We start from the raw sequence: 16091 nt of genomic DNA, 5'->3' as shown, positions 1-16091 counted from the left end.
CCTTGTATGGATTGCTTTAGGAAATCCTCCATATTTTTTTCTGATATCTGTCAGTGATTTCTTCGGAAACTCTTTTTATTCCTCAATAATTTTTTCAAATATATTGGAAAACCCTCCATGGATTCCTGTAAAAAAAATCTCTAAGTATTTCTTCAGAACTTCCTCCATCAATTCATTCAGAAAATCTTCCTGGGAAATTTCAAGCCATTCTTTCAGGAAGGCCTTCAAAAATTTCTCAGAAAATTTCTTTTAGGGACTCTTTCTGAAATTCCCTCAGAAAATTATCAGTTTTAAAATTTAGAATTTTCTCCAAAGTTTTCCAGAAATTATCCCGATTATTCTAAGAATTTATTTTCAAATCTTCCTTGAATTTCTTCTGAAACTGTCCTCTGGATTCCATTGGAAAATCCTCTAAGAATTTCATTCGGAAAACTTTCCACGGATTCCTTCTGAAAGTTCTACTAGAACATCTTTCATGGTTCGCTTGAGAAATTCCTCTAAAATTTACTCTACTCTACCCTGTAGAGGATTATCCTGAAACTACGCCAAGAATTCCTCTCTAGAAAATCTTCTATTTGGTTTCTTAGAAATTCCTTATTATAATTTTTTAGAAATTTGTAGGAATTCGGTTCCATCAGAAATGATTTCAGCGATTCCTTCAAAAAATCAAAAGTTCAGAATTCCTCCAAGTTCCAAGCTTCCTCCTAGACGCAATTTTTCTTTGCCTCCTTCAGAAATGCCAAGGTTATCTTCAAGAATTCTTCCGTAAAGATTCTTCTAGAAATTCATTATGAATTTCCTTCAAAAGTTTAACGTAAGATTTTTTTTGAGAAATCTTCTGTGGATTCCTTTCGAAATTGTTCCTTCAGGAATTCGGTCCTGAAGTCTAATGGCGGTTTCTCACGAAATTATTCCAGGAATTATTGCTCCACTGCTTCTTTCAGATATTCCCTCAGGAATTTCTACATAAATTTCTCTGAAAAATGTTTCAGGAAGATTACCATGGGTTCAATCAGGAATTACTTTCAAAATGTTCAACGAATATTCCTTCAGAAATTCTTACAAGAATTCTTTCTTGAACGCTGCTCTTGCCTTCTTCAGAAAGTTTTCAGATAGTCCTTCAAAAATTTGCACAGGTTTATCTTGTGGAAATCCAACATAGATTGGTTCAGGAATTAGTTTGGATATTTCATAGAAAATTATATTAGAAATATCTTCAGAAGTGTCTTCAGGGATTCATCCAAAAAAAATCTGATTCTTCCGAACAATAAGAATTTCTCCACGGATTTTGTAAAGAATTTAGGAGTTTTCTAGGAATTTCGGATGGCTACCCTATGTAAACATTTAAAGTGTTATTTAAGTGATCTTTCCTTTTTTAGTGATATTGCTCCAAGAATTTTTTCAAAAAATCCTCCAAGAAGTCTATTAAATGATTTCTGTAAGAATTTTCCATGAGTTTCCAGGTATTTTCCAGGAAAAACTTCGCAAATTTTTCCAGGGATGCCTTCCAGAATTTCCTTGGAGTTTCTAAATATTCCTCAGTCAAAAGAACTTTCTGAGATTTGTACAAGAATTCTACTGTTGTTTTCTTCAGAAATTCCTTCAGAGGTATCTTCAGAAACTCCATTCAGATTCCTCCCAAATTCCTCCAGGGATTCCGTCAAAATATCTCCATAGACTACTTCGGAATATTTCAGGGATTTTTTTTTTTCATTAGCATCAACAAGAAATTCTTTTAAATAAAATTTCATGGAGGATTCAGAAATTCCTTCAAAAAATATTTAAGATTTCAACAGGAATTCTCTCGGAAATTCTTCCAAGGGTTCCTCCAATAATCCCTTGAGAAACTCCTTCAGGGATCCCAGAAGCAGTTCCAACAAGATTTTTTTTTTAGAAATTGTGGTTCCGTCTGAAATAGCCCCTGCGATTCTTTCAGAGATTCCTACGAAAATTGTATCAGGTATTCTCTCAAAACTCGCTGCAATTACCTTTTGGAGACTCTCAGAAGAAATTATTGGAAATTTCCACAGAAACATCTCCAAAAGTTTCTTCAAGAATTCATCTAGAAAATCATACAGGAATTCTTCCAAAGATGTAGAATTTCTCCACAGATTCTTCAAATAATTTATTCAAAAGAATTTTCAATGGATTTTCACAGGACTTTTTTTTCCAAATATCTAAATTTTAAAGGATCTTTTCAGATGCTTATCTAAGAGTTTCCATTCGTATTCTGGCGGAATTGCTTCAGAAATGCGTACAAAGATGGTTCCAAGAATATTTTCAGAAAATATTCCAACAATTTTATGAAAAGATTTTTCTAAGAATTTTCATCAATAGTTTTCCGAGCACTTTCTCCAGGAAACCCTGCAGAAATTTCTACTGGGATTACTTCAACAATTTCCCTGGGATTTTTCGATATTCCTCTGGAGATTTATTCAAGAGTACTTCGTAAGATTTGTACACGGATCATACTGCAGATTTCTCTCAAATTCCATTCTGATTCCTTCTGAAAATCCTTCAGGGATTCCGTAAAAATATCTCCATAGACTTCTTCTGAATTTTCAGGGATTTATTCATCAGCAAAAAATTCTTTTAAAACATTACATAGAGTTTTTAAGAAATTCCTCCAAATAGTTATTTTAGAATTCTTCAGAGATTCATTCGGAAATTCACCCAAGGATTGCTTCTATTATCTCTTGAGAAAGTTATTCATGGATTCCTGCAGTAGTTCCTACAAACTTGTTTTTTTTAGGAAATGCTCCTGTGAGTCCATCAGAAATATCTTCTGCGATCCCATCGGAGATTATTGCGGGATTTTTTTCAAAAATTCCCTCAAAACCTCCTGACGGTACTTTTGGAAGTTCCGAGAAGAAATTCTATAAAAAATCCTAGAGGGATTCCGGAACAAAAATTTGTGAAACAATTTCAAAATTTATCTCTGGATCACGACCTGAGAGAATATCTCCTTAAGACTCTCCTCCTTCACTCCTAGAACGATAAACATGATATATCTCTAGAGGAATTCTGGAAACAATCCCAAGAAAAATTACTTCACAAATTTCTGGAGGGATTACTGGGGAAGTCCTGTAAAGGAATTTCCAAGAAAATTCTGTTGAAAATTGCCAACAGAAATCCCTGCAGAAATTACAGACAAAGGTACTGGTAGAATTCTAGAATAAATCCCTCCATACGCTTCTGAGAAATCCTGGGGGATTTTCTTAAGGAATTCTTGGAAGCGCTTCTAAAAACTAGCCTGGAGATATTGTCTAACCTTACCATATAGAATTGGTGCACAATTTCACCTGGGGTAATTTTTGTAGAAAAACCAGCAAAAACAGAAAATCCAGGGGGAATTCTTGAAAATTTCTGAATAAAATGAAAATTTTAAGAAATATTTGAAATAACCTGGACAAACGGGGTTTCCAGAAACCATCGTTTTTTTTTTTTTTTGAATCCTTTAGCCGTTCAGGACGCGCGCCGTTGTCAAAGGTACAACACTACCAAAAAACCTCGCTCGCCGTATACAGCGTGGGCGAGGTGCAGTTTCAGCTGCTTGATGGCGCGCGTCCTGAAAGGTTAAAATTGGCAAGGAATAGAGTTTGGAGTAATTTTGGCAGGTGTTGCTGAGAGAACCTTTGGAAAAAAGACTGAATACCCAACAAACATTTTTGCTGTACAAGCGTGGAACAAACCACTCTTAAGCAAACTTTAGCTGAAAAAACTGTTATTCAGCTTGTTCTGTTACTTGGGTATCCCTGGAGGAATATCAGAAAGAATTTTGAGACCTCCTTAGAGGATCTTCCAGAAAAATCTCTTAAGAATTTTCTAGAGGAATTATAAAATAAATATCTGAGAATTTTCCTCAAAATATGAAGTAATATTCGAACTTCTGGAGTAATTCAAACAATAATTTTTGGATGAGCTCCATCAAAACTTCCTAAATTTTCAGAAAAAAAACCCTAGAGGAATTTCTGAAAGAATACCTCAAAGACTTTTAAAACCCCTGACAAATATATCTCCTGGAAATGCATCTTTGGAAGAAATACTTGGAGCTATTCATAGAAAAGCCGTTTGAGGCATTCCTTGAAACATTTCTTACTAAATGACTCTTTGGACAATTTCCTACAGCAATTGGCTCTTTAGCGGTGTTGAGATAGTCCCACATTCTAAATTTGCATGAAAAACTGAGCCGAAGTCCAAATAGGTATAACTGAAAAAATGCGTGAACAAAATCTGAAGAAATTCTTGTAAGGACTTTTAGAAATATCGTTTAAGAAGGCATTGCAACACGAACGCTTGAAGAAACTTCTAAAAAATTCTTGAAGTGTTTTCCAAAGATTTTTTCAGGGAAGTTGCTAAAGGGATCGTTTTTAATCTTTAAGAAACTCTCTATGAGAATTTTGGGAATCCGAAGAAAATCCTTCAGAAACGCTTTTAGGAGATCCGGAAGCAATCGCTGGAGCAACTTTTGAAGGAAATCTTGGAAGAATCTATTAAAAAAGTCCTTGACGTATTTCCTGGATGATTCGTTAAAGATATCCAAGAAAGAGTTCTCCACTGGGAAACAGTGCTGGAAGGAAATCCGGACGAATCCTTTTTTGATTTTTTGAATTTTTTTGATGAAAAAATCTTAGCAGATCCTTTAGGTCCTGTGAAGGAACTCCAGTAAAGGTTTTGGAGGAACTCCTTTTTTTTTTATTTGAATTTCTGAACTATCCACTAGTGGAAGCTTATTGGAGAAATTTCTAAAGAATTTCTAACAAAAACACTCAAAGTATCCCCATGAGGAATTCCTAAAGAATTTTTTGAAGGAATTTAGGTTTACAAAAAATATCTGGCAGAGTAGGGTAAATTGCCATTGATTGCATAGCATAAAACTCGTCAATTGTTGCATACTCCATGCTTTTCTTATGAGGTGTGCATAAAATAGTTTCCGAAAAACTTTTTTTCACAAAATTATGGTGAAATTCCTGAGGAATCATGCATGAAATTTCTAATGGAATACTTGAAGAAATTCTAAGAGCAGGCTTGTCCGCACTGAGCGCATGAAAATTCTGCTCTTTGGATTTACACCATCAAGCACATCATAAATTATAAATCTTTTCATCTTATCAGATAGACGGATGTTGAAATATTGTAAATGTCATTTCGAACTGTCAAAAAACCGCACCACAGAGCCACACGGAGCGCGCAAAGAAATTTTCACCCGGGGGAAAAAAAACTCTAGTGAATTTCACTTTGAACGGCCCGTGCTGCGCTGCGGTGCGGTTTTTTTGACAGTTCGAAATGACATTTACAATATTTCAACATCCTTCTATCTGATAAGATAAAAAGATTTCTAATTTTTGATGTGCTTGATGGTGTAAATCCAAATAGCAGAATTTTCATGCGCTCAGTGCGGACAAGCCTGTCTAAGAGAATACTTGAATAAATTCGAAAGTAATCTTTGCAAGAGGATACATTGAATGAACTTCTAAAGAAATCATCGAAAACATTCATCCAGAAATTTTGGGAGGAATTTCTAAAGGCATCTTTGAAGGAATTGCTTTAGTATTTCGAGAAAAAAACAGAAACCCTGGCGAAAATCCTGAAAGTACTCCTCGGAAGAATCCTTGAAAAAATTATTGAATCAAATAAACAAGGAATTTTGGCAGGAGTTTCCCACAAGATCCTTGAAGAAATTCTGGAAGAATCTTTGGATAATTTTCAAAATTTTGTTGAAGAAATACTTAAGAAATTCTTGGATAAAATTCCATTGGAATTCTTGAAGCAATTCCTGATGAATTGAAGATGGATATCCTCTATGAAATCTTAGCATTGCATTAAACACTTGAAGAATACTTCTAGGCATTCTTAAATTTTTTTAAGGAATCTTTGGTTGGAAATACTATTGAGGAAATTAAATGTATTTTTTTCAAGATATTTAACTTAGCATTCTATCAGTGCCATAATCGCTTTGTTTTCGTATAGGATCGGGCACGCTTACCCTCCCGAGAATCATCTGAGAAAACGTTCAAACGATTTTTCTGAAATCCTAGAGAAATTCTTAGCTTAGATGCTTGATGGAAACTTCGAATGATTTTCCAAAGGTTTCTCGAAAGAATTTTGGGGGGTCCTATAAAAAATCACACTACATGCTTTAAGAAGAGCTACTCGATAGAGAAATGAACTTTATCTGCACCATTCATGATAGTGCAGCACTCCACAAATCGAGAGTGTAGCGGGTGCGCACCGTGTCCACCAATTAGCGTTTGCAAAGTCACCGAAAACCTTCGTTTTTTTTCAGTTAAAAGTGTAGCACGAAATGGTGTAGCACCGCCACAAAAACGAAAACGACATTAGGTAAAACTTAGGGAATTTCCTTGAAGAATCCTTGCACAAGTTTTTCGAAGGAATCGTTACACTAAATTATGAAGGAGTCCTAGGAGGATTGACAAAGGAATTCTTAGAAACATTTCTTCGAACGTCAAAATGAGTGAGTAACGTTTGAGGAAATGCCAAGATAATGTGAGATACTAATTGAGAAATCCTTGGAGAATCTTTTCAGAAATACTTGAGTTCCATGGAAAAACCATTAAGGGAATATATTTTGAAAATCTTCAGAAAGAATCCATGGAACAAACATTCAAGACGTAATTTCTTGGAAGAATATCTGGTTCCAAATGAATTATTTGAGAATATTTTTGTGGTGATTCTTTCTAGAATTACTTAGGAATTCTTTGGATGATCTTCTACATAGATTCTCAGAGCTCTCATTGATAGACTTCCTGTACTTGGTCTAATTCCTGGACAAATATTTCGAGAAATACCTGGTACAGCCTTTGCAAGAATCCTTTAAAGTACTCCGAAGAACTTTTGAACGCATATTCGGAGACACGACTATTAAAATTGCATTTACCACTTAAAAGATTCCCGAAGACAAATTATTCTTCAAGAAAGATTTTTTAAAGAAAAGGGTAAAACAATAATTGAAAGAATTCCAAAAGGATTACTTGCCAGAATTCCCAAATAAATGGTATGAGAATTTTCGACTCAATTTTTAGAAAGAAATCTTGCGCTCATTGATGGAGCTTCGAGACCAGCCCGTGCACAAGGGGGGGGGGGTCTTTGGTTGTTGCTGTCCGTCAATCAGAACGTGGTCTATTTCAGATTCCGCGGTAACGATAAGGGAGGCTGTTCTGGAAGTAGGTGCTACGTATGACCATGTTTTTAAAAGCGGCGATATCGATTAGTCGTGAGCCGTTTTCGTTCGTCAGTTGGTGGACGCTGAACTTTCCAATCGTCGGTCTGAATTCCTCGTCCTGGTCTATTGGATCGTTTAGATATCCTATGATGATCTTGACGCCGTGGCTTGGACAACGTTCGCACCATGGATCCTGTCCGCAACACCTCCTGGAGCGCTACGATGCCGAACCCGCGGTCCTTCAGTAGATCGGCGAGTATGCGGGTGCTCCCAATGAAGTTGAAAGATCGGCACTTCCACGCACCGTAAACTGGGGTGTAGTTGATCAGTGGGGTGAACCTAATCACTCAATTACCAACAAATATCGACTTTCAAGGAAGTTACCATTTCATTTTATTGTTACGTCATTAGATTGCGAATGGTTAAAATAGATTTGTTGCTTCTTTGAAAGTCGACATCCACGGATAATTGAGTGATCAGGTTCACCCCACTGATCAACTACACCCCAGTTTACGGTACCGTGTTTCCAATCGCAAGGCGTTTTTGTATGCTGGGGTCGTTGCCGTTGGTCTCGGTTCGTACTATTATGTTACTGATTTTCCGATACAATGGGTTTTCACGGACCGGACACCAACCCTCTGCATTCTAGAGGACCATAGTGCGCAGTTGAGTTTAACGTCCTCTCCAGGCACTCGGACGTCGATCTGCCACCCCTAACATGGGGATCAGACGCTGTTGTGAGCCGCTTTTGCTGGAGAACAGACGCTCAAGTTTTCAGAGGCAAACCCTTCTTCCCTATCAGCCTGCGACCAAAGTTCCCACCGGGATTGGTTACCTGATCTTCCGCAGTTTCCGACCAGTGTCGAGCGGATGTAGGAAAGGAGTTATTGCGCAGATGCTAATGAATCTCGAAGGGATCTGAATTGCGCTAAATACAAAGCCTTTACTGTGCTGCAATTTCATATCTTCATATCTTATACTGCATCCCTCGAAAAAGCAATTTTGATACACAAATCAAAATATGCTGTTTGTGGACTTTCTTCTCTTCTCGGACCTTTCTTAAAAGTGGTGCATTTTACCCCATTGTCGTGTACCTGAATCACTTTACCACCTCAACAACAACGACGAAGATATCTTTGCAAAAGAGAATTTTTATCATTCCTTGTGTAGTTGCTTTTTACTACTGCCTATCCCGCGAAAAGATCATCACCGATCCAGGTTCTCCCGGAGTCTTTGGTTTTAACGACGCTCTTGATGCACTTCTTCATATTTGCCGTTCCCGTAGGATAGAAGTTCTATTTCATAATATGCGCCACCATCTCAGGCAGTGCAAGATGATCTCCGATCGTTCGCCGCTGCACTGAAGCAATACAGTGCAACATAAATATAATTGATAATAGCGTGAAACAATCCTGACCTTGACGGTGGTGGTCGGAGAAGTTCAATGCTTCGCCAGCCAATGTGTATCATGAGTCACGATCTGATACACTGAGTGCTGTGGTTAATGGGAAGAAATTGCAAAGGAAGTGAACCCCATAATGGCGAAAGTTGCTCGTTGATTATGTGGTTGGTTTCAATTTCGATCGATTGCATAAAATGTAACGACTTTGGGTTAAACGAACGATTCATTGTCGGCTATAAACGTTAAAACGATTCTCTAATATCAGTAATTTATTCAATAGCTATTTATAATCCACGAGTAAAGGAATGCGACCTACACACTTAAATTCAGAAATAGATCTCGGTAAACGGTTTACCGAGAATCCAACAGCTGATATCTCGGTAAAATATTTACTGATTCTCGATAAAATTTTTACCGAGATTTCGGTAAACCATTACCGAGTCTCGGTGAATTTTGCCGAGATCTCGGTAAAAAGTTGGATTACCGATATCTCGGCAAAGTTTTAACGACATCTCGGTAAAACTTTTACCGAGGTTCAGTGAAAATTATTACCGGATTCTCGGCTGTTGGATTCTCGACAATCCGTTTGCTGAGGTCGGCAAATTAATTTAAGTGTGTAGAATTAAGCTTTAATTTCTGAATTTGACTTATTTATGCTTTAACGTTATATGTTGCATTAATAAGTTATACATATACCACATATACCTATTTCATTTTGCCTTTTCCGCACAGTAAATGTATTGAAGTTCACTTCGGAAATAGGTGTTTCACGGGTTCTATAACATTTACCCGAAAGCCATTTACCCGAATGACATTTACACGAACGTCATTTACCCGAATGCGACAAATACCCGAATGCGACATGTACCCGAATACGACATTTACCCGAAAAATAAAAAAATGTGTATTTGATCCCCATATAATTTGTCAATAATAAATATGTTATGACCCGGTATCATATAGCAGGCTTTGGTTAGACCTAATAATCATCAGACTGAGTGATCATCAAGCACTCTGGTACAGGACTAACTGGCTGTAACAATGCTATTTTAATCAAAGGATTTTTGTTGATATTCTGTTCTTTTACGGCTCCATCCAATTAGCCCGAACGCCAATCCGAATCAATCAGGAGGTCGCCCAAAAAATGTTAAATTAGCTACTTATATACACGGTCACAAACTGGCAGCCATACCGCAAGTATTATCCACTTCTTCTAAGATTTGCTTTCTTTTTAAAATTGGATGTTCTTTCGAATTTACATTGTCCACCCGTGAACTGTTGATGAGTTGGCCGGCTGGTACTGACTAAACTGTTAATTTCTCCAAAGAATGTATTCATTCTTTTCATAAGAGGCTACTTTTTCGAGTTGGAGTTGAAATGTTATTTAGTTTGTTGCGGACGAACTACTAACTCCATAGGAGACCCGTGAATCCATCTTTCTACCTATATCCTTTAGGGAACTATTACTTATCTATCGGGCTGATGACCCATTCGGGGAAATGGCTCTTGGAATAATGTCCTATTCGAGGTTATGATGGCATTCGGGGTAAGGAGGTCGAGTTTCTTTAACAGACATAGTATCACTGTGTTGTTTGGTGGCCAAACTATTACCTATCCTTCGGAGATTTTCCCTTCTACTCTTCAAAGGCTGTTCTTTCGAGTTGCACTGCTGCATATTTTGTTGGCGTTCGAACTACTAACTACACAACAAACATTGTTGCTGTACAATAGAAGAATTAGCCATTCATAAACCTAGTTTTTGAAATTTTGATTGAATAAGCTATTATTCAGCTACCATTGTTAGTTGGGATGCAAATAAGTTTTGTTCTTGTTTCGATTATATGATATTCTTTTAAATTACACTCTTACATGATTGAGTGATGGATTCCAAGTCTAAATCTAAGATTTTTTCCTTCTTTTAATAATGGGATGTTCTGTTTGGTAAACAATCTGCAAACTTTTCTGTCAAATATTATTTTCTAATGATATGTTGATTTTCCGAGGGCTGTTTTCTAATCGTTTCGAACTAATGACCATTTGGCCTACAAACGAAGATTTCACCTTCTTTAAATCATAAACTGAAGGGTAAATATCTAGAGTGAACGCTAACAGCGTTAACATAACAAATAAGGAGCCCAGAACCAAAGGGTTGTAAGTGACCATTTTGTCGATTTTTAGCTGAACATATCATAAAATTCTTCAGATTTCAAGCTTTCAGGAACTTTTTTAAGATTGTTTCTACGATGATTAGAAAAATTACAATGAATCATAGAAAATTGGGTTGATTTTGAAGCTCCATACATTTTGTATGGGATGAAAAATGGTCAAAAACATTAAACCTCATTTCCTCGAAAATGGGTTTTGTCCCTTACACCCTTTTGCTTCTAACCCCCTCAAATGTAAGCTGCAGTTATGAGTTTTATTCAAGCATATACCCTATGAATTTCTATCGCGGATCATTTTAGGGAAAATTTGATAAAATGGGTTCTTGAGGAACTTGATATTCAAAATGCTTTTCTGATCCACAATACAAAATAATACATGCACTTTTTAAATTGAACAACACTTATTTTGTTAACTTTATCCACAAAATCATAATTTGTGCATAGTAATAAACTATTCGGGCAAATGTCGCATTCGGGTAAGTGTCGCATTCGGGTAAGTGTCGCATTCGGGTAAATGTCGCGTTTGGGTAAATGTCGCATTCGGGTATTTGGCATTCGGGTATATGTTACATTCGGGTAAATGGTTTTCGGGTAAATGTTATAGAATCGTTTCACGATTATTTCAGACATACCGGTTGGCTGGACGTTAATACGCGAATTTGAAAATAATACCATTCGTTTTAGTGGAGTTTAAACCAACAAGTTTAAGGCAACAACTCCTTATCGCTAGTCTGGTGCTTTAACCAACTATGTGCCACGGAGCAAGTTAAGGTGCTGTGCAATAGAGAATCAAACTGGATTTGAAACGCCACCCTAAACGGGTCCATCTTTAACAATTTCAATATCCTTCGACTCTTAGATGTCAATCTCCCGCACTTACGCGACCATATCGTACCTAGTTTTGTGAGTTAGTTGGTTAAAGCGCTGGACTAGCGATACGGAGTCATGGGTTTGAATCCCACCACCTCAAGTAGTATTCTTTTTACAAATATATCTCTTGATTTGTCAATTAAAAGCACTTTGTCTCATCAGAGCGTTGTTAAGAAAAATAGCACCGTCGATAGTTGCAGTTTTTTACAAAATAAGAAATAACTGGGATGGATACAAACAAAAAAAAAATAAACAAACCATAAGGCATCTCAGCATTCAATTCAAGTTAATGTCAACATGCCAAAGAAGCCCACACAAAGCAAGCCCACGCACGCGTTGATGTATTATCCCGCGATAATCTCCGAACACAATCTCGCTCTGATTGCCATCTTATCACCGCAGCTCTCTGCATCCACGGTAGCAGCGGCTTGATCCTTGATGAGCCCGAACCACGCAAATCCTCGCCTTGCCGGCATGCGCATGTTGTGCGCAATCAAATCCCATTAACGTCTCTGTCAGCAGTAACAAACGATCATTCCCGCTGTGCGCATTAGTGCATATAATCCTTTCAACTACGCATAAATAATCCCTTCGCAGAAGAGATTCCTTCCACGGCTGGCGTCTTGATCACGCAAAATCAACCCAAGTAAAATAAGTTGTAATCGATCGAAACTGGTTTATCCGCAGTTTGTTCGCAATCCAACCAACATCGCCCAGTCGTACTTGTAGGTATCATCAGTTGTTGCCTTTTCATCGAAGAGGCACAACTTCAGAGACCACCTCGACGAAGAAATTCGCGCACGCGGATGACCCCCGCACAATATGATTCTGTGTAGAGCACAGATCGATGCTCCGACGTCGAGAACCAGAACCGTCGATCCGGTTCGCGGGCGGTCGTGTTACCACAATTAATTACATAATGTTTACAATTGTTACCAAATAAGAGCAACAACCAACGCAATGGAACGACCATTCATCGAAGACGAAGGCAACAACAATGCATGGCAGAGTCAGGGAGGAATGACACACGATCGGATCGCGCTTTTCTCTTCACTTGGTGTGTGAGCCTGAACACACCACACGAGAACTTGTTCTGAAGATCCTGCGATGATGCTGTAATACACTCGTTCGCTGTGGTTGGGATGCTCCAGGCTGTTGCGGATGCTGTTCATGGACCTTTAACACTTGTACGGTCGTAGTGGATTTTTCTCTGAGTTATATTTTTCTTTCATTTGGTATCGATTGCCTAAGGGAGCGTCCATAAATTATTTAGCTTTTTTTGAGCGTTTTTTTACACTCCCACGCGTAGCATTTCGTCACAAACTTGGGGTGTCCGGCCATTTGGCCGAATGTCGTTTGGCCGAACGCTGTTTGACCGAACGCCGTTTGGCCGAATGCCATCTGGCCGAAAGGGTCGTTTGGCCGAATCATTATCAAAAGAATTCAGAGGAAGTTTTTGAGATTCTTACTGTCAATATGATCATTTTTCCTTCTTTTAATCATAGGCTATTCTTTCTAGTTTTGATTTTTTGGGATTAGTTGGCGTTGAAACTACCAATATTTTATCAAAGATTTTTTTCGAGCTATACTGAGACGGGGAACAGTGGTATGGTCACTTAAGTTCATCATCATTTGTCAGACAAACGACCCTTTCGGCCAAATGGCGTTCGGCCAAACGGCATTCGGCCAAATGGCGTTCGGCAAAATGACCCGGAATCAAATTCGGATACTCCCCTTATAAATGACGTAGCTTGTAAAACAACCCTTCCCCTAAACAAAATTGAAACTTTATTTTGATTTCAATTTCAACTGATACCTATATTTAAAAAATGTTATGAAAACCAAAAATAGCAAAAAATAATATGAATGCCGTTTATTTCCACCGTTCACTTCCAATCACTTTCACCAGATCACACCATCTCCATTTTTTGCACAGCATGATAAATAACTTTGCCTACAACTTTGCAGAAGATTGGGTTCGTATATGACATCAACATAAAATGTTATATTTCAGATTCAATCTAAGACGTGGGCCACCCTAATCAAAAAATTTGGGAAAACATGCAACAGTTTCAAACAACTTCCTTTAGGATCCTTTCTATTTGATAATTACTCCTTCTTGTACTCCATCAGTACAAGAGAAAGATCTCTTGAAGAATTCCTTCCGGATTTTCTTCTGAGATTCCTCCAAAAGTTCTTTTTGAGATTTCTCCAGCAGTTTTTTTTTCTAACAATCTACTAGGAGTTAATCGATGGTTTCCCTTAAGAGTTCTTTGGAAGTTTTCTACTCCTTTTTCCATCAGGTGTTTCTTCGTACATTTCTCCAGGGATTTCAACCAGAATTTCTTCTAAGATCTCATAAGAACTTCCATAAGTTGCTTCTAGGTTAATTGATATATGTTGCCCCTTACTGGCATTTACCAGATTTTCTGATGTTTTATAAACATACAGAAAAAAATATGCAATTAGAATCATTAACTGTTCTGTGGCTTAGTTGGTTAAAGCACCGGTCTAGCGAAAACAAAGTCGTGAGTTCGAATCCCACCAGAACGCGATTTTTGTTTTCACAAATTCATTTTCAGTTCGTCATTAAGCAACATTCTGGTCCTTGTAACTACATTTTTTTTTCTATACCTTTTGGGTTTGCTTCAGGAATTTCACTCAGATATTCATTAAGAGATTCTTCCTGGAGATCTTTTTCGAATTCCGTTCTGGATTCTTCCTGGATTCTTCTAGGAGTTTCTTCTGAGATTTCACGAGCAGTTCCTTCTGGAATTAATCCAGGAACTTCTTCCGGCATCCCTCCATTCACACCTACAAGGATTTCTCCAGGATCTCTTAGAATTCCGCGAGGAATCCCTTCACGGCTTCCTCCCAAAGTTCTTTCGGAAATCCCTTAAATAGTTTCTTTCTTAGATTTTACCAGGAGTGCTATCTGAATATCTTCTGGAATTCTCCAAAAGTTATTTCTTGGATTCCTTCAAAAAGTTTGTCCGTTTTTCTTCAGAAATTCAACCAGGATTTCTCCAGGACTTCCTTTTAATACTCTACAAATAGCTTCTTCTAAGATTCTTCCAGGGATTGATTCCTGATTTCTCCAAAAGTTCCATCTGGAATTGTTCCGGAAACTGTTGATTGTTTTAGTTTGTATTAACTTAAGTTTTGTCATTGGGATGTTTTAAGCCTGTTGACTTTATTCTGTATAAATCATATGAATCAAATAAACTGCTCACGGAGTTTCTTTTGGGATTTCTCTATGATTTCCATTTATGGTTCCTCCAGGAGTTCTTTCTGGAATTCCTCTAGAAGTTCCTTTAGGGATTCCTTCTGAGAATGTGTGCAGAAGTTTTTTGTTGAGAAAAGAAATTCCTGTGGAAATGTTATTCTTCTCCTGTTAGGAATTGTTTAGAGAACACCATGAAATATTCCTCACGAAATTGCTGCAGGAACTCTATTGAGAAATTGTTGGAATCATTCTTCAGGGAAGCTCTGTAGAAAGAATTTCAGAAAGAGTTTCAGCAAAAGTTCGGCAGCAGGAATTCTTACCAAAACTTTCCGTGCCTCTGAAGCCGACCTACTGAAGTGTTCTATCATAAATTCCTACCACCTATCACCGCACTGAAAATGGGCACAGTGCATCTCATTTTCATATAAAAATCGCGCACACTTGCACTCACACTGAGGAGCATGCCATCCCTGATTCCAACAGATATTTATAAAGAAATTTATGTAGGAAATTCTTCAAGAATCTTTCAGAGATTACTTTAAAAAATTCTTTAGATTTCTTCGGAAATTTATCTCACAACAATACTTCAGGCACATATTTTTAAGTAATTTATTATATTTGCTTCAGGAATTGCTTTGACATTTCTCTAAAGATTCCTTAAGAAATTTATCGAAACTGCTCAAACATTTATTTATAGATTGCTTCTGAAATTCCTCCAAGTATTTCCTCATGAATTTACCCAGGAATGTCTTCCAAAATTCTTCTAGAAATTTCTCCACATATTTCTCACAGAATTCCTTTAGAAAAACATCCATGGATTCTTTTCCGGAAATCTTCCAGAGAGGCTTTCAGGAAGTTCTGAAAAATCTTTTAGTTTGAAAATGTTTCCGAAGGATTACTTCAAAAATTTCTCCAAAGTTTCCTTCAAATATTTCTTCAAAGGTTCCTTCATAAATTTCTCGAGGAATGCTTTTGAAAATATTGCTCTGGTGGCTTTAGAAATTCTTCTGCAAACTTTCTTCTTTCAGAAATTTTTCCAAAAATTTCTTCAAGAGTTTTTAAGAATACCTCCAACAGATTGCCCAAGTAATTCCCAAATTGATTCGTTTAGAAAACCCGCTGGGATGACTTCAGAAATCCATTCTCTAGCTCTTTTGGACAGCCTTCCACGATTTTTTGCAAAATATAATGTTAATTCTCTTGGTATTTCTCCAGAATTTCTATCAGAAATTCCCTCAAAAAATC

The 16091-nt window shown here is 37.3% G+C and overlaps 1 protein-coding gene across 1 annotated transcript in view; it reads left to right on the top strand.

The window, feature by feature from the left end:
- The window catches only part of LOC115255253 (mucin-2), a 240229-nt gene that overhangs the window by 189164 nt on the left and 34974 nt on the right, over positions 1 to 16091 (top strand). The window lies entirely within an intron of this gene.

Source organism: Aedes albopictus, chromosome 2 (genome assembly GCF_035046485.1).
Source record: "Aedes albopictus strain Foshan chromosome 2, AalbF5, whole genome shotgun sequence".
Lineage (NCBI taxonomy): Eukaryota > Metazoa > Arthropoda > Insecta > Diptera > Culicidae > Aedes > Aedes albopictus.
The sequence above is the reverse complement of the archived record's forward strand: the minus strand, read 5'-3'. Positions and strand labels throughout refer to the sequence as shown.